Raw genomic sequence first — 22,378 nt, forward strand, 5'->3', positions numbered from 1 at the left:
AAAATGTTAGAAATTATATTGATTCACTAGAAATAAAAGATACAATTGAAATTTTAGAAACATTACATAGTAAAATTGGTCCAGCAGCTATTATATTTAGATTTTTTAAAGGTACAACAATAGAAGATTATAGTAAATTTAATGAAATAAAAGAAAAAATACTAGATTTGATAACAGATGTTGAATATCCAAAAATTAGTATCTCTGGGAAAGTAAGTTTTATAAAGTCAGAAGAAAAAATGGATTATAATATTCAAACACTCTCTGAAGAAATAATTTCAAAAACGCAAATAAAAGGGAAGTTAGAAAAAATATTTAATGAATTTAAACGTCATATTGAAGAAAGATATTTTGAGGGTTCTGGCTTAACATTGAATGAAATTGTATATTTAGATTTAAATGTTTACAATACAAAAAGGAATAAAACATCAAAAAGTAATAAAATGTTTAAAAATGATTCAAACTTTACAACAGAAAAGGATATTAAAGCATCATCTTATATTAAATTACCATTTACAACAAAAGCAGTAATAAATGTTCAAAATGAAGATAATAAATGTTTTCTATGGTCAATTATTAGTTGTTAACACCCAACAGAAGATATGACGCATAGTTTTAGAATAACAAATTACCGGAAATATGAAACATTATATAAAATTGATCAATATCCAGTAACTATAAAAATGATTCCTAAAATAGAAAAAGTTAATAATTCAAAAATTAACGTATTCGAATTAATGCAATTACCAAAGACAAAAGGTGAAAATATTAAAGATTATACATTGGAAGCTTTATATTTAACAGAATATTATGATGATGAAAATGCTATAGATTTGTTATATTACAAAAAAGATGAAAATGAACATTATATGTGGTTAAAACAAATTGATTTATTCTTTAGAACAGAAAGTGATCACCATAATAAAATTTATCTATGTAGAAAACGTTTATCTAAATTTATGACTGAGAATACATTATTAAAACATAAAGAATTATGTGATAATAAAGATTTTTGTAAATTAATAATGCCAACAGAAAAAGATTATAAATTGAAATTTACTAATCATAAATTTAAGAATATTGTTCCATTTGTAATTTATGGGGATTTCAAATCGTTGAATAAAGAATTAACTGATCAAGATAGAAAAGAAATATATAACAAAAAGCAATTATTAAAATCAATGGATAAAGGAAATGAATTAAATGAAGACACAACACAAGACCCACCAATTATAAATACAATTAAAAAAGTTCATCAAAGAGCTGCTGCTTATGGAATTTATATAAAATCAAATTATCCCGAATTATATGAAAGTCAATATATTTCTTTTAGAAGTGAAAATGTAGTTAATGATTTTTGTAACAAAATGATTGAATTAGAAAGTGATTTTGCAAAATTATTAAACAAAAATAAAAGAATAGTTATGACAAAAGAAGATGAAATTGATTTTAATTATGCAACTCATTGTTGTTATTGTGAAAAACGTTTTTATTCATTTGATAAAAAAGTTAGAGATCATGATCATTTAAATTCAAAATATCGTGGAGCTGCTCATGAAGATTGTAATTTACAAGCTAAGAAAGTTAATTTCGTACCAATATTATTTCATAATTTATCAGGCTATGATACCCATCTATTTATAAAACAATTATCAAGGAAATTGGGCACAATTAATCAAGAAATAGAAGAATATAATGCTATGAATGGTGTAAATGTAAGAAATATGATTTTAAACTATTAGCTAAAACATCTGAAAATTATATTTCATTTCAATTTGGTTGCATTAGATTTTTAGATTCTTATAGATTTCTAGCAAGTTCATTAGATAATTTATCAAAAAGTTTAGTTGATAATGATTTTGTTATAACTCGATATTATTATCCAAATGAACAAGATTTTAAATTATTGAGATATAAAGGTGCAATTCCTTATTCATTTTACAAAACACATGATGATTTTAATGTAACAGAATTATTAAAAGATCAATTTTATGATCAATTAAAAGAGGAGTATGTGAAAGATGAAGTGTTTAATAGAACATTAAATATTTGGAACCATTTTAAGATGAAAAATCATGGTGAATTAGTTGATTTATATTTAAAATCAGATGTTATGATATTGGCTGACATATTTGAAAAATTTAGAGAAGTTAATTTGAATCATTTTAATGTTGATCCTTGTTATTGCTACTCTAGTCCTGGTTTAACCTGGCAATGTGGTTTAAAATATACAAATGTAGAATTAGATTTATTAAAAGAACCAGATATGGTTTTATTATTTGAAAAATCAATTAGAGGTGGAATTAGTGGTGTTATGGGAGATAGATATTTTAAAGCAAATGATGAATATAAATTATTATATATTGACGCCAATAATTTATATGGTTGGGCAATGATGCAACCTCAACCATATAAAAATTTTATATTAACAGAAGTTGAAAATGATGATAAAACTAATTGGGAAAGCGCAATTATGAGTTTAGAAGATGAAGCACCAATTGGTTATTTCTTTGTAGTTGATTTAGAATATCCTGAAAATATAAAGTGTAAAACAAGAAACTTACCTTATTGCCCAGAACATTTAACTGTAGATGATAGTTATTTAAGTGAATACCAGAAGAAAATAAAACCGAAAGATCATGTTTTTACAGAAAAATTAATACTTACTCAAAATAATAAATACAATTATATTGTTCATTATAGAATGTTAAAATTCTATCTAAAACAAGGAATGAAATTAAAGAAAGTACATAGATATATTGAATTTAATCAATCGAAGTGGTTAGAAAAATATATAGATTTCAATACTCATCTGAGAACAATATCAAAAACAGATTTTGAAAAAGATTTCTTCAAATTATTGAATAATAGTTTTTATGGTAAAACATGTGAAAATATTAGAAATAGAAATGACATTGAATTAGTGAATAATTCTGAAAGATTAAGACATTTACAATCAAGTCTTAGACATTTAGGAAATAAAAGATTTGAAGATTATTTAACAGCAGTTAAATTAAAAAGAACGTCAATGAAATTTAATAAACCTATATTCATTGGTTCAACTGTTTTAGAAGTATCAAAATTATTAATGTATGATTTTTATTATAATGTTTTACAACCACTTTTTGGGGAAAAGCATATTGAAATATTATATTTTGATTCTGTAACAGCTGACACCCCAATATTATTAAAATGTAATGATAAAATATTGATAAGAAGAATTTCAGAAATAATTCCAAAACAAAATGAATGTTATATTTCATATGGTGAAAAAGAATTAATACAAATAAATGGTTTAATGGATGTTTGGACAAGAAATGGATGGAAAAAATTAAAGAATATTATTAGGCATAAAACAAATAAGAAAATCTATAGAGTTAGAACTAAATTAGGGTTTGTAGATGTTACAGAAGATCATAGTTTAATTAAACGAAATGGCGATGAAATAAAACCAACTGGTATAAAAATTGGAGATGAATTATTACATAAAAGATTTTTCCAAAGAATGAATCATATGTCATTTGATGAAATAATTGATAATATTTATAACATAGAACCCGAAACATTAGAAGAAAAAGAATATTTCATCAAAGGATTTTTCATGGGAGATGGTTCAGCAGGTGTGTATAATTATGTTTGGGGTAATAAATATTGTTGGTATTTATGCAATCAAGACTTAAAATTATTAGAAAGAATTAAGAAATTCTGTGAAGAAGTTTATCCAAATAAAACATTTAGAATCATGAATGTTATGAAATCATCAGCAGTTTATAGAATACTTGTAAATAATCCTAAAGATTTTGCTATAAAATATAATGATGAATTCTATATTCATGCAATAGTGAAAAGTTATACTTCAACAAAAGAAAAGATAGTTCCAGATTATGTATTAAATGCAAAAAATAATTCAAGAAAATGGTTCTTCATTGGATTCTATGCGGCAGATGGTGCTAAAAAATTTACAAAGGATAAAAAGATAACCTTTGCACAGAAAGGAAAAGTTGCTATATCAGGGTTAAATATATTATGTAATTCATTAGGCTTCAATATGAATATTGGATTGATTAAATCTAAACCAAATTGCTTTAATCTAAGCCACACAGAAAAAGATTTAACTGAAGAAGTTAAAGATTTATTTGAAATATATAACCCATCAGATTATGTTTATGATTTATCAACTGAAGATGGTACATTTAACTGTGGATTTCCATTAATTTGCTTCAATACTGACAGTTACATACTAAAAATCAAGACAAATGATATAACAAAAGACTTAAAAACATTAAAACATCATTTTGATTTTAGCAATTATCCCAAAGGTCATGAACTATTTAGCAATGATAATAAAAAGATTCCTGGTAAGTTTAAAGATGAATTAGGGGGTGATGAAATGATTGAATTTGTTGGGATAAGAGGTAAAATGTATAGTTATAGAACAAAAGATCATGAAGCTAAAAAGTTAAAAGTAATAACAAAACATGTGGTTGATAAACATATAGAATTTCAAGATTATATAAAGTGTTTATATAACTCAATTGTAATGAAACACAAAATGAATTGTTTAAGATCAGAAGATCACGAGATGTACATTAATGAAGTTGAAAAAACTAGTTTAAATCCATTTGATGATAAAAGGCATATTTTAGATGATGGTATAAAGACATTACCTTATGGCCATTAAAACATAAAATCAATATCATCATACTCGAAATACTATTGGCTTCTTCATTTTCATTTAATTGTTTAGGTTCTTCTTCCATTTCATTTTTCTCATTTAAATATAGTTCTATCTTGTTCCACATTTCATCTCGCTCTCTTTGTTTCTTTTTGTTTGTTAATTCATCAAATGGAATTATAATATCTATGTTTAAATAATTTTCAATCTTATTTAAAAAGAATTCTTAATTTATTGAATCTGTTATTCTATTTTCCAAATGATACATTGATATTTGTTTGAATATTTTTTTTATGTTTTTCATATCTTCTTCTGTTAATTAAGGTTTTTCATAATAATCGTTAAATAATAAATATAAATACATTTTCTTTTGTTTTGTGTTAAATGTTGACGGAATAATTGTTTTAAGAATATCTTTTTTAGTTATTTCACCATTTTTATTTTCTATTATTTTCATTTTTTCAAGCCATTGCATATATTCTGGTGTATGATCTTCTATAGAAAATATTTTAAAAATTTCATCTAGATAATTTAATTTTGGATCTATGAGAAAATTTCTAGTTTTTTCTTCACTCCATAAATTCTTTTGCCATACACATTCATTACAAAATAACACAGTACCTTCTTGTCTTAAGGTCGCATAACATTGTGGACATTTTCGTTTATAATTTATTGGTAATAGATCTTCATTAAGCTCTTGGTATTTTCTTACGTTTTCTTTATGTTTTATTGTTCTATTATGTAGATTTGAATTACTTGTTGTAATAATCAATTTACAATATTTACAATAATATGTTTTTCTTGTTAATTCATTATATTGTTTTTCTAACTTTTCAACTGTTTCTTTATTATCTAGTAACGTTTTCTCATATTTTATTTTTTCTAATAAACTATTTTTTCTTTCATTGAATTCTGTTTCAAATTTATTAGAAATTTTATCTCTATGTGCTTGACGAAATTGATGATTCTCCCAATCTTCTATATTTTCAGGTCTATATTTTACTTGACAAGGCTCACAGAAATGATCTTTTATATTATCCTTGTCATAGAATAAGAAAGGTCTTTTCCAAATAATTTCAGGTTCAACTTCAGCAGAATTACTATTACTTTCATTACTATCAACATTAGCCGTTGCGCCATTAATTTTACACTTCTCTGAATGTTTTTTGACATAATTTCTTGAGAATAATTTATTACATTTTGGACAGTTTAGTTTAGGGGGTTTATAATTTTCATCATGTTTTTTCATATGTCGAGCCATATTACTTTTTCTAAGAAGTTCACCACAAATTTCGCATGGTATCTTCTCATCCATTTATTTAGGAAAAATTTTATTAAAATTAATTTTTAGTGATGAGCGGTAATTTTTTTATGTTATAAATAATGGTAGAATTAAAAGAATACAGAATATTTGTTGATTCTAGAAAACTTACAAGTTATAAATCACATAATTTACTAGTTCAATTAGATAGAGAATTTAAGAATTGTGTAGATTTAAAATTAGTTAATATAAGTTTATGTAATTCTTTTAATAATATAACGGATAAACGTCTAGAACATTTAATTTTTTTCAATCTTTTACAAAAAAAGGAATAAATGGTTTTTTTTATATTTAAAACCAGGATTATATAATTTAGATACATTAGCACAAGAAATTAATAGAAAAGCTCGAGCTAAATTAGGAAGTGATTCCGGATTTAGTATTAGAATTTTAAAAAGTGATAGTTCTAATAAAATAAAGATTAGGTTAGCTAATGACGAACAATTTAAATTTACAGTAAGAAAACCTTTAGGTAAACTGTTGGGAATTAACCCAGATATTGTTACAGCATACGCAGAAGGTAGATCAAACTTAATACCTTTTACACATTTTTATATTTATTGCAATTTGATTGACCCAACAAAAACATTTGAAGCAACTAAAGATACAATTTGTAATTCTGGTTTATTAAATATTTTACCATTAAAAAATGTCAAACAATTTGGAACTCAAATAAATTATAATTTAACTGAATGTGATTTCAAACCTTGTATTCCACATTTCAATAATTTTAAATTAGAAATAAGAAATCATAATGATATTTAATTGATTTGAATAACTTTCCTGTGATATATGAATTAGTTATAAGATGTAGAGAGTAGTTTTTTCATTATATAAATGAATATAACTGTTGGACCGAGTATATGTTTTGGATTTGATTTTAAACGTGAGAAAGAAATGAAATTTAACATTAATGATGTAATTACACATATCAAAAATATTGCATTTTCAAATGAAACAACATTTGAGTATGAAAAAACAATAGATAAAGAAACTTTTAATGTAGAAAAGATTACTAATTTAATTAGAGAATCTTTAAGAATTTATGAATTAGATGAAGATTTTATCATCGATGATATTAAAAAAATAATAATTGAAATATATACAAATGAAACTAGTAATGAAATAAATGTTGAAATAATCATCACTAAGATAACTAAATATTTTGAAGATAGTAATTTTTTTGATAAATAAATGAGTGATAATAAGTGGATAATAACTGGATTATATAATGGAGCATTACTATCAGTTGGAACTGTTGGTTATTCAATGGTATTAAAAAAAGTATTCAAAATGGGAAGTGTTAATGTTGATAGATTTGATATAAATGATATTTTAAAATTAACATTAGCAGTTACTTTATCTAATTTAACTATTGATTATTTGGAAAAACAAAAATATATTCCTCCCATATAAATACATAATTATTTTACTAAATAAATGGCTTCTGCAGTTATAACTATTATAGGATCGGCAATTGTTAACGCTTTAGCATTTACTGGTGGTGGTTATTTATTTAAGCATATTGATAAAAATGGTTCATTAACAGAACAAAAAAGACATAACTTAGCATTAGAGAAATACAATAAAGCAGCGGAAGAATATAGAGAAAAGAGGCAAAACTATATGGATTATATTAACAAGGAATTATATGATCAGAAGATTTCACATAGAGATTTTCAATCAGTTGATGATGCAATGAGTTTATATAACGCGGTAACCAATGAAGAAAAATTACATCTATACAAACCTAAATTATCAGATTATTATACCCCAAGTAAAGAACAACAGAAATATGAAATAATTTGGATTTTAGGTGGAACTATTATTGTTATATTTGTAGCATATAAATTTACTAATTAGTAATTTTTTTTCTAAATAAATGGAAGATAAAGTTGATAGTATTGATATTATTCCTCATGATATAAATAAAACTAAATTAAAAACATATTTAGAAAAACAAATATTAGAATTTGAAAGTGACTTAAAGATAAAAAAGAAAAAATATTTAAAAAGTAAAATTATATATTATTTGATTATAAGTGGTTCGGTTACAATTAGTTCTGTAATAACATTTCTAGCAATATTCAGTCCATTAACCCCTTTAGCTATATCAATTGATGTGTTAGGATTAAGTTCAAGTGTTTTAACTGGTATAAGTTCAAAATTGAATATAAAAAGTAATAAAGAAAAAATTAAAACTAATATAAAAGAAATTAATAAATTGAAGAATACACTAGATTATATAATAAGTTTAAATGGCCATATAACAGTTGAAGAAAAAGATAAATTATTAAAAGAATTAGTTAATTATTAATTTTTTAATTATATAAATGGGGTTTCCAAAAGCTTTCCAATATAATAAATCAATTAAATATAATATTCCTGCAATAGATTTTAAGAAAAATATTACATATAGAAATGTAGTTTTAAATTCATTAACTAATTTAGAAATATATGTTACTGAATCACAGTTTTTATTTCTAAAATGGAAAATATATTTAATACATATGAAGTTACTTTTACTCGAGATGAATACCATATATATAAAGTAAAATCTAATATGAAATATTGGCAGAACCAATTAGATTTTGCTGTTTATTGTGCAACAACAGGATGTGGAATAAGTTGGAATGATCATTTAAATAACTTAGATAAAAATTTGAAGTATTCTGATTTAAAATTAATTCACACAATATTTAGATTTCACACATATTTTCAAATCAGAATAATATTAAATGAATTAGAATGTCCTTTACCCGGGTCTAAATATTTTAAAGAATTGGATAATAATATTAATCTATCTAAGTTTTATAAAATATGTAATGAATTTAATATAAATATTAATTCCGATTTCAGAGCGCATGGTAAATTGCAAGGTGTTGGTGAAGAGTTTGAAATAAAAAGAATTGATTATATGCATAGAATTTCAGCTTATCATTATTATAAAATTGATAATAATAATGGTTGGGTTAATTTCATTTTAGAAAATGGTGAAGGTTTTACAAAATCAGGTATACAAAGAATAAATCAATCTATTAGAACTTATTTGATATGTATTTTAGGTGCGCAAGTTGCAACAAGATCACCGATAATTGGAAATTTGAATACATCATTTGATACACAGAAACAATTCAAAGTATTATTTGAAGATTCTGTTCATAATGATAAAAATAGATCGATTCCAGAAAACATTGTAAGATATCAAAATTATTTAGATAAATCACATATTAGATTAAATTATTGTATAGGCCCTAATCTATTTATTATTTCTAATGATTTAGTATTAAAGATGGGAAACATAATTGGTTATAATAATCTAATTAAAACTGCAACAATAAATAATTCATTTGGATTGAATGATATAAATAAAAAGATTATCACTGCTCCAAAATTAATGGAAGGTGTAAAAAATAAAAAACACATTCAATCAACAGAAACTAAAACTAAGAATATTAAATTAAATAATGATTCTAAAATTAAAGATTACAATACATCAGAAGATATTAAAACTGATAATATTCAACATGATATAATTAAACTAAATGATGATAATAAATCCCATGAAAATGCTAAATTAGCTTTAACTTGTATAGGAATTGTAATCGGAGGAATATTATATTTTAAATTTTAATTTTTTTATTATGTAAATGGATGTAGAAGGTGGAGAAGATTATGAAATGGGAGAAATGGGAAATAATAATGAGGGATATATTGATGATGATTATAATGATGCAGAAACTAATATTGATGATGGTAATGAATCAGCATATAATTCTAATTTAGCAGATAGTGGTTCTAAAGGCCAATCAACAGATGAATTTGATAGAAGAACTATAAAGAAAATAGCTGCTGAAAATTTAAATCCAGATTTATTAAAACAAAATTTAGAATATAATGAATATATTCATAATTTCAAACCTATATTTGAAGAATCTGGATATAATATAAATGCCAGAGGCGCCAGACTTTTAGTACAAGAATTAAAGTTTTTAGATGGTGAATATTATTATAGGTTGAAAGATGATTCGGATTATTATATTAATATCTCTTATAAAAAAGAAGAAAAAATAATAGCAAAATCAACTCTGCTTAAGTTAGACCTATCTAGAATTAAATGAATAAGAAATAGTAATGAAATAGAAGATGTAACACAAGAAGAAATAAATCAAAATAGAGTATTTAAACAAAGAATTAATAAATTATTTGAAACAATCGATAATAATTTAGAACCAGAAACAATTCCTAAAGAAGTTATTAATTCCAAAACTAGTAAACCTAATTCAAGAGAAGTTCAAACTGAAAAAATTTTACCGAATGGATTACTTGACGCAACAGATCAACAATTAGAAGATTTAGATATATTTTCTGATAAAGCAATAAGAGAAATTATTAGTATAAAACTTGCATCTGATAAAATTGCGCATGAAAAAGAAATAAGAGATTTTAAAATTAGATTTTTAGAAAAAGAATTAACTGATAAAAATAAAGAAATAGAACAATTAAAATTAGATAGAGATAATAAAGTTATTGAAGAAATTGAATTTAAAAAAAGAAATGAATATTTAAAAAAAGAAAAAGATGATTTAGAATATAACATAGAATTAGTAAAAGAAGAAATTAAATTATTATTAAAATCATATGATTATAATATTAATAGATTAAAAGTTATTTTTAAAGATTTGTTGATTAAACCAAATTCTGAAATATCATTGAAAGATAGAATAAATTCACAATTAGATAGTATTCAATATTAGAAATATAAAGTTAAAATTAACGATATATAAATGGGAGGTAAAAAAATTCCTAATACTAAAGAACAATATTTAAGAAATTTATATTACAACCCTGAGAGTTCGGTTGCTTATTCTTCTACCAAAAATATATGGCGTCAAGTAAAACAAGATAAATTAGATAAGATAATCCCACAAAATTTAGTTAAATATAAAGATATAAATGAATTTATGTTAGAACAACCAACATATACAACACATAAAAAAATTGTTAGAAAATATATAACTCGTAAAACTATGGTAAGTTATGTAGATTAACAGTGGCAAGGAGATTTAATTGATATGAAAAATGTTAAGAAAGATAATGATGATTATTGGTGGTTATTGAATATAATTGATATTTTTAGTCGTTATGTATGGAGTTTCCCACTTTATAGAAAAGATGCTGTACAAACATCAAATGTTTTAAGAAAATTTCTTTCGGATGATAAACTAAAACCAGAAAAAATACAATTTGATGATGGAAAAGAGTATATAAGATATAATTCACTTGTTCATGAACTCTTAGATAATCATAATATTAAATATTTTTCAACAAAATCGGATAAAAAAGCAGCAGTTGTTGAACGATTTAATAGAACATTAAGAACAAGAATGTGGAAATATTTTACAGCAAATAATACTTTTAAATGGATTGATGTTTTACCAAAATTGATAGAAGGATATAATAATTCTTATCATTCTTCTATTGGAATGAAACCTATTGATGCTAGAAAACCTGAAAATGCTGAAATTGTTTGGAATAATTTATATGGTGCATTTCTTGTAGATGATTTTGGTGAACCTAAATTTAAAGTTGGCCAAAATGTTAGAATATCTAAGTATAAAAAGATATTTGACAAAGGATACGATCGAAATTTTACTAGGGAAATATATAAAATAAAAAAGGTAATAACAACAAAACCATATGTCTATAAATTAGAAGATTTAGATGGTGAAGAAGTTGATGGCTACTTTTACGAAGAAGAATTAAGTTTAACTACTGAAAATCTAGAACAAGAATATAAAATTGAAAAAGTATTAAAAACAAAAACTATTAAAAGAAAAAAATATTCTTTAGTAAAATGGGTTGGATGGCCAGATAAATTCAATGAATGGATATTATCAAGTAAAATTAAAAATATATAAATGAATAAGGAATTATTTATATTTGAGCCTCATAATATGTTAATATCTGGCGTAACAAATTGTGGAAAAACTTATTTTATATTAAATTTATTAGAAACTGTTTATGAAAACTATTTTGATAATGTAGTATTATTTTGCCCAACATATGAATTTTATCAAACTTATGATAGAAATATTACTAGAAATAATAAATTTATTATATTAGATCCTAAAACAGTAAAAGAAAATTTAGATAATTGTATAAAAATAGCAATTGATATTTATAAAGGATCAAATACATTATTTATCATAGATGATTGCGCAAATTTACATGATTCAAAAGTTAGAGAAAGTGAGTTATGTTATCTAGCTTTCTCTGGGAGACATTTTGGGATAACAACATGGGTTTTAAATCAAAAATATAATTCAATTGTTAAAGACTTTAGAGAAAACATTAGATTTCTAGTTTTATTCTACAATAAAGAATCGATGAAAAATGCACTTGAGGAAAATGATATTATTCCACATGATTTACATAATGAATATATGGATAAGTTGAAAAATATTAAAAGATCAAAATTACTATTTAGATTACAACACCCATTTAAATATGAATTTATTTAAATTCAACTAGTTTGTTAATCTAGTTGAATTCTAGTTATTGGTAGTTGTAACAAAAATCAACTAGATTTAACAATATTTTAACTAGCTTGTTAATCTAGTTTAATTCTAGTTACATTCTAGTTGAATTCTAGTTGCAACATCACAACTAATTTTTTTGTTATATAAATGGTAGGTGAAAAGAAAATAAAATCTAAAAATGGTGATGTTCCAATTGAAAAAACTTTAGATGATTTAGGAATAACAGAAAACAAATTAATTCCAGATGATGGTGCCTTAAATAATGTTACAACAAATAATAATTATTAATATTATCTTTATTGTAAACATCAATTAGAAATATTAATAGCATCTGGAAAATGTAAAAATTTTGTCGGTAAAAATTTAACTTATGATGAATTAGATACAATGAAATCAGATGAAATTATAAGATTATTTAAGATTTATGAAGCCGCGAGAACAGCTAGAATTAATAACGCGATATCAGAAAATGTAGTAAAAGGTTATAGTAAATTATGTAATTATATACTACCAATTGAAGATGAAAATAGATTATATTCCGATTTAAAAAATGACTATTTAGTTATGACTGAATTAAATAAATGGATTGGATATTTATCATTTCAATTAGGTGGATTTATGACATTATTATCAACTGGGGTTATAACATTTTCAAATATTGAAAGTAAAAATATTTCTATAATAAATGAGCGAGGTGGAAGAAGTGAAGGAATTAACTGTGAAGAAAAAACCGAGATCACAGAAACAAATTGAATGGTCTCGGCAATTAGGAATTAAATCACAAGAATATAAAAAAGGTGTAAAAGAAAAAATAAGTAATAAAAATGTTAATAAAAATGGTGAAAATATTGTTATTTCTACTCCTTCTGATAATAGAATATTTGATAAATATTTATATTTTACAGTTGGATTTGTAATTGTATTCATTTTGATTGGGTGTAATTGGTATAAGAAATCAAATAAAATTCATGATATTAGTAATTCTGAAACAACTGCTATCAAAAATGAAAATACTTCTGAAATTCCAAAATTGATAATAAAAAAATGGATTAATATTTTAGAAAAAAAGCAAAAAAAAATAATTTTTTTAAATTAATTGAATATTAATTGAATATCACCATGTGGGTGCCATACGGCACCATCTCACTACTTTTGTCTATCACTGTGTGGGTGCTGTTTATGGCACCATCTATGCGGAGCAATTAAATTGTCCAGATAAGTCATTTCGGATTCTTAATATTCATTATTTTTATTAATTTATTTTTTTAAATTTAATCAACAATTTCTAAATCATGATGTCCATCTTCATTTTTTCCATGATAGATTATTTTAAATCCTTCTAAATCTTTTAATTCCTCTGTACTCGATGAAACCCATTTATCAGGTAAAAATACTTTAAATTCTCGCGATGTACTAACATTACAGTAGCTTAAATTAGCTGATACTTTCTCTCCATATTTAGTTTTTATCTTTTCTAATTTCAATATTTTATGTTCAATTTCTTTTGTAACATCAATTAACTTTTTTATTTCAAATTGTTTTTTTGCTGGTATTATTCTGTTATTTATTGTTGCTAAGAATGCTTTTCTATCTCCCATTTATTAGGAAAAGAAATTACTTGTGGTGATGAGTGGGGATTACTTCCCCTTGTATATAACAAACACGCTATTAACCGTTCTCACCCAAGCCTCACAGCATCTATTTATCCGGGTACAGTTAACACGCAATCACTGTACTACAGTAATAGCACACGCGTTAATAACCGTTCTCAGTAGAGACTCACTGTATCGATCAATCCACGCGCAGCTGTTGTTACGCGCACTGACTGTATATGTGTGTCACAGAGCAATCGTCCGTTCTCACTAGAGCCTAGCTGTGATGAGTGGTGTCTCATACTCAATTGAATTATTAGTTGTGGTGATGAGTGGTGTCTCGCCCTCTCGCCCTCTGGTATGAAACCCTACTTTTACAATTACTTACATCTAATAATGTAATACCTTCTACATCAAATAATGTAATACCTTATACATCTAATAATGTAATACCTTCTACATCTAATAATGTAATACCTTCTACATCTAAGAATATAATACCTTCTACATCTAATAATGGTAAGATTGAACCTGATATCAAAACCAAAAAGACAAATGAAAAATATTGTGATGTATGTAAGAAATATATATCATATAAAAATTGGGCATCACATAAGAAATCAAAGAAACATATAGAAAAAGAAAAGAATAATAATGATAATAATATATCTGATAATAATATAATAGATAATATCATAGATAATGTTAATACAATTGAAACAAATGATACCACAGATAATATAACAGATAATGTTGATACAATTGAAACTAATGATAATGAAACAATTGATGATTCTAAAAAACATTGTAACATTTGTGATTTAGATATTTCTAAAAGTAATTTTTCTAAACATAAAATATCTCAAGCGCATATGGAAAATGAAAGGGAGTTAGAAGAATATGAAAAGAAATTAGAAGAAATAGAAAGAAATAAAACGTGTCAATATTTTAATAAGAAAATTGAACCTGTTGATGAAAATACTCATTATAAATCAAAATTACATCTAATTAATGTTTATAAAATGGTGAGTATGATACCATTGTTAAATAACCCAAAGAAATATATCAAATATTTTAACCCTAAAACTAACCAATATTATATATTCTATAAGTTGTTATTTGATAAATTATTAGCTTATGCAGAAGATAATCCTGAACAAATATATAAATTATTATATTTTAGAAAAATAGATTTAAGTTATCTGATAAATAATTTTAGAAATCATTTTGATTTGGATAATGATGATTTTGATGAATACTTAGAAAAATTAAGAGAAAAAGCTAATATACCTACTAATTATTATGTTAAGATGGCTCGACTAAAATTAATAAATCTACCTAAGACTTTAGATGAATTAGATATAAACAGAGATGATTTTATAAATGTATTAGAAACAAAATTAGAATAATTATTATAAAACTAATTTATATATCTATGTACTAGTAAGAAAGTAAGAATCTTGGTAAGAATCCAAGAATCTAAGAAATCTTACTTTCTTACTCGTACGTCTAGTACATAAATATATAAATAGTTATTTTTTAAATTAAAAATGTAAATTATTAATCTAAGTATAGAAATAGTTATAATATAATCTATTTTTATTTTTATTAAGAGAAAACATATATTTTTTTTTCATTTTTATGTTTTTAATTATTATAAAACTAATTTATATTATATGTACTAGACGTACGAGTAAGAATCCAAGATTCTTACTTTCTTGGCAAGAATCTTGGATTCTTACTCGTACGTCTAGTACATAGATATATAAATAGTTATTTTATTAACTTATATTCATATGGAAATTGAAGCCTCAGTAATAATTTTGAACCTTTATTATTCTTTAATTTATTCATATATTCATCATGTAATTTAATAGGTATAATTTGATTTTCTTCCAATGATTGTTGCATAGATTTTCTATCTTTATAGTAGAATAAAACTAGAAATCTTATATTCTCCCTAAAGTCATTAACAATTGAATTATATTTTTGATTTAAAACCCATGTTGTTATCCCAAAATGTCTCCCAGAGAAAGCTAAATAGCATAACTCACTTTCTCTAACTTTTGAATCATGTAGATTAGCACAATCATCTATAATGAATAATGTATTTGATCCTTTATAAATATCAATTGCTATTTTAATACAATTATCTAGATTTTCTTTTACTGTCTTAGGATTTAATATAATAAACTTTTTCAGCTTAACTATATCTCTATTATATGTTTCATTCATTACATAAGTAGGACAGAATAATATTATATTATCAAAATGATTCTTAAAAATAGTTTCTAACAAATCTAATATGAAATGTGTTTTACCACAATTGGTTACTCCAGTAACTAACATATTATGCGGTTCAAATATAAATAAATCTTTATTCATTTATTCTTTTAATTTTACTAGATAAAATCCATTCATTAAATTTGTCATCATATCCTTTATATTTCACCAAAGAATACTTTTTTTCGTTTAAGAGTTTTTGTTTTCAATACTTTTTCTATTTTGTATTCTATTTCATCTGGATTTGGTACAAGTGATAATTCTTGTTCATAGAAATAACCTAATATTTCTTCATCTTTTATATCTTCTAATTTATAAACAAATGGTTTAGTTAATACTATCTTTTTAATCTTAAATATTTCTTCAGTAAAATTAGGGGTATAACCTTTATAAAATGTTTTTCTATATTTAGATATTCTGACATGTTGTCCTATTTTAAATTTAGGTTCACCAAAATCGCACCATATAAATTATTCCAAACTATTTCTGAATTATCTTCTTTTCTAGCTTGTATAGGTTTCATATTTATAGAACTATGTTTAGAATTATTATAATTTTTCACTAAATCATCTAATACATCGATATATTTATATGTTTCATTAGCAGTAAAATATTTCCACATTCTAGTTTTCAATGTTTTATTAAATCTTTCTATAATAGATGCTTTTTTATGTGAATGTGTTGAAAAATACTCTACATCGTTATCAGATATTAGTTTTTTTAAATCTTTGTTATAGAATTCCTTACCTTCATCAAATTGTATCTTATCTGGAATAGCTTCTTTAAATATTGATTTAAAAGCATTTGTCACTTCTATACCAGTTTTATTTTTGATTGGAATTGACCATGCGTATCTACTGAATATGTCTATAACATTCAGTATCCAGAAATATCCTTTGTTGTATTCCTCTAAGTTCTTCATGTCAATTAAATCAGCTTGCCATTGTTGATCGATATATGAAACCATAACTTTCCTTGTTAAATAAGTTTTATCCATTTTCTTGTGGATTTGATAAGTTGGTTGATTTTGTAACCATGACTTTAATTCACTATATTTTATATTTTCATTATCAGATTTAATTTTATTCCATAATTCTGAAACGCTAGAATATGATACTTCACTCTCTGGGTTGTTATATAACTCTCTTAAATATTGTTCTTTTTTCATCTTATTTTAATCCATTAATAATAATTTAGATTTAGTTTCAATGGCTTTATGATTTGACTTATTTTCTGGTATAATAGGTTTATTATCATTGGAATCATCTTTATCATCAGATTTGAATTTTGATTTATATATTACACCGGATAATATAATAATTGTGATTAACCCAATTGTAATATATAAGTAATTATTTCTTTCACTATTAGAAGAATCAGATGGATTGTTATTTGAATCAATATCAGATAATTTCTGTGGTTCATTTATAATAGTTAATTTCTTTTTCTTAGCTCTTTTTAATTCTGCAGATCTTTTACCTAATTCTCTTGCCCATTTAATTTGTTTTTCAGATATAACCTTTTTCTTAACATCATCACTCATTTATTTTAGTTAATTTTTGTTCTGGTTCATTTTCTGTTTCACCGTTTGGTTATAGTGCGGCGTCACCTGTTTCGTTCTTACCTGATTTACATTCCATAGGTTTGATATTCGAAAATGTTATGATGCCAGTAGAAATTAATGTCATAACCGATCCTAATTGGAATGAAGCATAACCAACCCATTTTTGTAATTCAGTCATAACTAAATAGTCATTTTTCAAATCAGTATATAATTTATTTTCATCATCAATTGGTATTAACCGGTTACATAACTTAGAATAACATTTGACAATACCATCTGAAATAGAATCATTTATTCTAGCTAATCTTGACTCTTCATAAATCTTAAAATATTTTATTACTTTATCTGGTTTCATAGCATTTTATTCTTGAAAAGTTATTATTTTTCCCAAAAAATCCTTAGATTTCCCTCCAGCAATCAATAGTTCTAGATGATGCTTACAATATAAATAGTATTCATAATCTATATTACAATTAACTTGAGTACAATTAGTTACAACTGTATCTTTATTATCACTTATACCCAAATCATCTAATGTTTTTTCAATATTAATACTATTCTTCTTATATTTCTTTGACATTTATATTAGAGAAAAAAAGCGAAAAAAATATAATATTTTAATACTAGTTAGTTAAGTTAAAGTTAATACTAAATTGACTAGGTTAGTTAAAGGTAAAGAATTTTAGTATTAGTTATTGTTTTTTTTAGTATTTTTTATTTGTGATATAAAGTATTCTCTTTTGAAAAGAATTTTAAAAGAAAATATTAAAAATATAATAGAAATAATGGATAGTTGAAGTTAAGGTTTTTTTATTAAATTTTATTTAAATTCTATTATTCTTTAACCACTCATTAATGAGTCAACGTATTGTTCATTATTTGGATCATTATTCCATAATTCAATAAATTTCTTTGCCTTTGTTAACTGTTCTAAATATAACTGTAAATCTAGTACATTTCCTTTCCTAATATTTTCCTTCTTTTCAAGAGGTCTCAGGTTTTTCCAATTCCAGATTAGCTTTTGATTGTATTCATCATTCATATAAAATTTCGATATTGGTAACACATGATCAATATGGTAATAATCCCCATAATTATCTGTATTCATTTTATCGTCGAATTGATATATAATCCATGATTTGAGAAATACATCTGAACAGTCTAGCAAATTAGATAGTGTAACTGGGTGTTTATCTTTACTGAATAATTGTGATAATCTAGTTCTCAAACATTGTTTCAATTTAAAATTAAAATCTGTTTTGTATCGTTCTCTCATATATTCTGTCATATAATCACAGTTATCTTTTTTCCAATCTCTAATATATTTTGGATTATTTTCCCTCCATTGTTTTTTCGTTTCTTTACATTTTTCTAGATTATTTAGATAATATTGTTTACTTTTTTCTTTACATTTTTCAGTATTATTTATATAATATTGTTTATCATATGCTTTTTTACAACTTTTACAAATATTTAGTAAACCATCTTTGTAAATCTTATGTTTATAATAATCTGTAAATGGCTTATCCAATTCACACTTATAACATGTCTTCTGATAAATATTTATAACACCATTATTGTTTATATTTATAGCTTGTGATTGTTCCGGCTCCATTTATAATATATATTTTTATTAAAATTGATTAACATATTTGGAGTTATGATATTTTGATTTAAGATGGTGTGATTTATTGCCTCGAGTATAATATTTTCCACAATTACATAAAACGTTTTTATTAGGATTATATTTAGGCGCATCAAATTCATCATCTGAATTACAATGAATTCCAATATCTTTGAATGATTGTTCATTATCTAATTCACATTGAATACCAATATTTGATGAATTTTCATTATAGATAATTGGTTTATCATCAAAATTTAAATAATATAATTGTCTTTTTTCAATTCTTAAGTTAATCAAATTATTGTAACCTCTAGAAAGTATTAAATCATCATTTCTTTCATTGAAAGGAGTTTCAAGAATATTCATAATTTTTCATCTAAAATTCCTTTATGATTTAAAACTGTATTAAATATGTTAGGACTTTTGATTCCATTATCTATCAGTTCAATAATTAAATGTGCTTCATTTGATAATATTTGATTGATTATAGAAATATTATCAATTTTATATTGTCTTCCATACACTACATTTGTTGCTGAGATATAATTTTTAATGTTAAATAATGAAAATAAGTTATCATTATTCATATTTCTAATATGACTTTTAGATTTTAAATGTTCTTTTATCACTGAATGATTGATTACATGTATCACATTTATATGTTTCTTTTTCATTCTTTAATTCATCTAATTTAGTTTCTAATATATCATCTTTATATTCTAGTTTCAATTTATTCTCTAAATTTGTTTTAGTTTTATTGTGTCTTGCTTTTTGGGATTTATCTATATTGATATTACATATTGAACAGTAGTACTTATTTGCTTCCATTTTAATACTAATTTTTTTTTTTAAATTGATTTTAGAAGTTCAATGATTTATATATGAATTTTTTCAATCACACTTTATTAACACTTTTAATGTTTAAAAATCTAACTCATACAAATATAAATATTGAAATATGTTTAAAATATATCTATATATCTATTCTATAAGAGCTCACACTTTATTAACACTTTACTTACACTTTTATATTGAATAATCTATCAATTTATATGTTATTCATATATATTTTATTCATGTATATAAATATTTTAAGAGTAATAGGGGTTTAGTTGTTCTAGGTTAAAGGTTGAATGGTCGAGTTTATTAAAAACAAACATTAAAAGTAATTTAAAACTATAATATATTTTCATAGCCGTGTGTATTTTAGTTAAATAATAGAATAATTATTATTATTTGAATATATTTGATTATATGAATTTGTGTATTGTAAATAAATCAATTGGTCGCGGAGCGGAGCGGTAGCGAAGCGGAGCGACCAATTGATTTATACGCTTTTATATATAAACAATATGCTTTTAAAATTTAAATTATTAATATCTTAGAATAAATATTTAGTTATAATATAAAATACACACGGCTATGAAAATATATTATAGTTTTAAATTACTTTTAATATTTGTTTTTTAATGAGCTCGACCGTTCGACCTTTGGCTTAGAACAACTAAACCCCTATTACTATTAACCAGTACTAACTATGAGAAAGCAAAGGAATTGCTTGAAAACTGATTCGGGCAGGCGCATAAAATTACGGAAGCTAATTTAAATGAACTGATTGAATTAAATTCTCCAAATTACAATTTGAAATCTTTGCGCCAATTCTATGATAAAATTGAAATGCATATTCGCAGTTTAGACTCTTTGGAAACATCGACTGATTCATACGGCACGCTTCTGGTACCGATTCTTTTGAATCACCGGCAGATATAAAACGAAACATTGCGCGAGCTTGCGGTAACATCGAGTTAAATTTTGGAGATTTCCGTTCTATATTGACCGAGATAAACATATTAGAAGTTTGCGACACGTCACCGAAATCGTCATCATTTGGTACAATTGGTAGGCATGGAGACATATTGTTAAACTTTCAAATCATGGAGTCTCTTTTCTCTCATCAACCCCTTTCAGTGAAGACTTTTTGGATATCCTTCAAAACAGTTTCAAATGGATTAAAAAATGATGATTTAGGTCGACTGCCTGTCCTTTCTGGTCCTTCTAAGACCTTTATCAGGTATGTACTACCAAAAATGAGTGGGCTAGGCCCGCCTGGAATGCTCTCAAGTCAGGTTGAAATAGACATTGCTCGTTTTCAGGTCGAGATCGATGTACTGTAGTTTCTCTTTCCGACGCCGCGACCAGCCTTGAACCGGAATCGGGTTTGTTCGGTTCGGCAAAACGGAATACATCTCCAAATTCTGTAATAATCGACAAAAACGATGCTTTATTAGTATGAAAACGTGAATCGCCCGGGTGAAACCTTCGAGATTTTCCTAAATGGGGAATCAACGTTGACTACGCCTGAGTCTGATCTGATCAATTTGGATAAACCGTTCAACTCGGATGTTTGTCAAACTATTTTTGTGACACTATTCACGGAATACATAACATCCAACTCGGATATCGCTCAAGTCAGTTACATTTTTATGGTCCCAATATCCGATTTGAGCCGAGTCAAGTGTACATAACCAGCTAACCTACTAGATATTGTGACGAGCACTCGGTCAACAATATTTTATTTTTCAATGAACTTTGAACTGGATTTTCACTTTCCTAAAATCCATATTATCATCACATAACGCTTTAACTACTGTCACCACTGTATTTTGATATGCTAATGAGCAGGTGATGACGTCACTGTAACGTTTCCGAGCGTCCGCGGAGCGGATTTTTCAGCATTACGCGAGCGTATGCTGAGTAAACTATCGCTCATAAAT

The sequence above is a fragment of the Tubulanus polymorphus genome, chromosome 5 (assembly GCF_964204645.1).
Source record: "Tubulanus polymorphus chromosome 5, tnTubPoly1.2, whole genome shotgun sequence".
NCBI classification, from domain to species: domain Eukaryota; kingdom Metazoa; phylum Nemertea; class Palaeonemertea; order Tubulaniformes; family Tubulanidae; genus Tubulanus; species Tubulanus polymorphus.